Below are 2404 nucleotides of genomic sequence, written 5' to 3'. Positions count from 1 at the left end.
CTAAATTAGAAGCCTGACCCACAAATACCTAACAGAGTACTTGAAAAGGGCAAGTAATGAGGGAGGGAAAGACACAAAACCCATACTATTGCATCTTGTCGCCTGACGGGACTGGACCCATTTCCTCTCCATGGGAGCTCCCCACAGGGCACAGAGAGGTCCTTGTCACTTCTGCCCTCATCTCCGCTTAGTCCCAGCTGATGAAGGATAAATATTGGTATCTTATCTGTGATGCCACCTGCCCCTTCCAGAGTAGCCAAGAGCCTTGCTCTCCCAGGCAGAGACCACAACATCTTGACGTGTCTCATGTTCGTGTCAGTTGGGACCTTTGCAGAAAGTTCACCTGAAGGCCGCAGGTCGGCAGCGAGCTGCCCCAAAGCAGGGCTAAACAAATGGTCCTCTCTTAGAGAGATACAGAGTCTGTGTTTAAAGGCTTCAAGCAAGGACAACCATGCTTCACACCTTCACTCATTAAATCAGGCAGAGCTGATTTAGTTCAAGTTTTTCAAGGGTCAACTTCTGGCCATCTTGCTGTGCAAGGCGAAGACAGACCCACAGCACTGCACGCCTCCAGGCACACGCTGATGGCCTAATAACCTTCTAAACCAAACAGAGCTCACCAGCTATTTAGTTTTAAGCTCTTACGTCTTCAAGACTCAACTGTCCCAAGATCCTCTCATGCTGCAATCAAGGCTTACGGAGGATGGAGACCCCAGCAACCAGCCTGTGGGACAGGCATCACATTTCCCCACAGCACAAGAACCAGGTCTCAAACCCCACCTGCATCGTAATTCCACAAGCCTTCATTTCCAAGAGCATTCCGCAGCATGAGGTACCCTCTGCTAACGCTGGGGGATGGCACAGGGAAGTATGCCACAGCCATACACCTCCTTCCAAACATCACCATTCTATCTAGAGTAAGAATAGGAATATGCAGTACTATTGGGTGTGAATTATCTGCCTGGAAAACCTCCATGCACTACAGTTAAGCCAGCCAGCACCTTGCTTTTCTCCTTAGCTGCACATCTTAGGGGAAAAAACAAGCATTTTGCATATCAAGATGGAACAAAGTGTAACTGGGTGAGACTATTTCTCATTTCTAGAGAGAATGAGATTTTAACATTCCTTCTCTCAAGAGCAGCCTGTAAATGCCCAACTAAGAGCTGTTTTGATTGACCACCTTGAGAAAAAAACGCAAAAAATTTGAACTGCACAAGGAAAACCATTCTCCAAAACTGAGGTATTGGCAGCAAAAGTAAAAACCCTTCATTGGACATAAGAGCGCAATCATTGCTCGACAGAGCTAATTAGTGATTCTCAGTAGTGAATTTTGTTCCACGCATTCAGACACACGTTAGACATCTGCCCAGATCCACGCAGATAAACGCAGGGCAGCTCAGGAATACGCTGCATGCAAATCGCTGAAGTGACAGCTTAGCTCATCTCGGCTGCTCGTTCCAGCAAGCCTGTTTCTAAGCAAGACCAGCCTCTCGCTGCAAATGGAGCTGCACCTCGCGTGGTGGTACCACCAGCAAATGGAAGGAGAAACTCCCTTTAAAGCGATGGCAGCTGCCCTCTGCGAATGAACAACAGGATTGCATTTCTAGGTGTCCAAAAAAAAAAAAAAAAATCCTCCCTAACCGAATCCTCCCTTGTGCTCACAGAGCAGACAGGGACGCAGGTAGAAATCTCCATCCCTCCCCTCAAGCAAGCCGTTTCTGCTCCTTCTGGGTTTAATCGCTCCAAGCCAGGAGGGCAGGTGTGCCATGCAGCGCGCCTAGAAACCGCTGGCAAGAAAACTTCCCTTTGCACATCTGTGGAGTTAAGACTTAAAACAAAGAAATACCCAGCAACCAAAGGAAAAGGCAAACCCCAGAAAGGGGGCCAGCACCACTCCCCGCCTGGCGTGATTTTAGGACAAGAAAGAACAGGCAGCACAGAAAGATTGCAATGGAAGGGACAAGGGGGCAATTTCGGCACGACACGGGGACGGGTGCGAGGCACGTCCAGGGACCGCTGACACCACCGGTTACGCCAAGTGGCACCACCCCAGCCCCAAACCCACGGGGCTGGGCACCAGCATCCCCAGCCCGGCTGGAAAGCACCCGGGGTTTAACAGCACAGGAACCCACCTTGGGCGACCGCGCTGCTAACGCTAAATACCGGAATCCCTTGGCCGGGCACCTGAGGGATGCAACAAAGCAACTCCGGGGAGCCGTGACCTCAATAACGCTTGCCACCCCCAAATTCCAGGCTGGGCGTGGACAGCTCTGTTTTCTGAAACGCCTTTTCCTCATGGTTTTCCATTATCGATTAATTTATCTTTTTTAATTACAGCTGTCTCCCCCTCCCCGAGGGCGGCTGCAGAAGATGGCACCGCGCCGGGGCGGGAAGGCGCTGCCCG

The sequence above is a fragment of the Egretta garzetta genome, unplaced genomic scaffold, assembly GCF_000687185.1.
Source record: "Egretta garzetta isolate BGI_Z169 unplaced genomic scaffold, ASM68718v1 scaffold385, whole genome shotgun sequence".
In the NCBI taxonomy this organism is placed as follows: domain Eukaryota; kingdom Metazoa; phylum Chordata; class Aves; order Pelecaniformes; family Ardeidae; genus Egretta; species Egretta garzetta.
The sequence above is the reverse complement of the archived record's forward strand: the minus strand, read 5'-3'. Positions refer to the sequence as shown.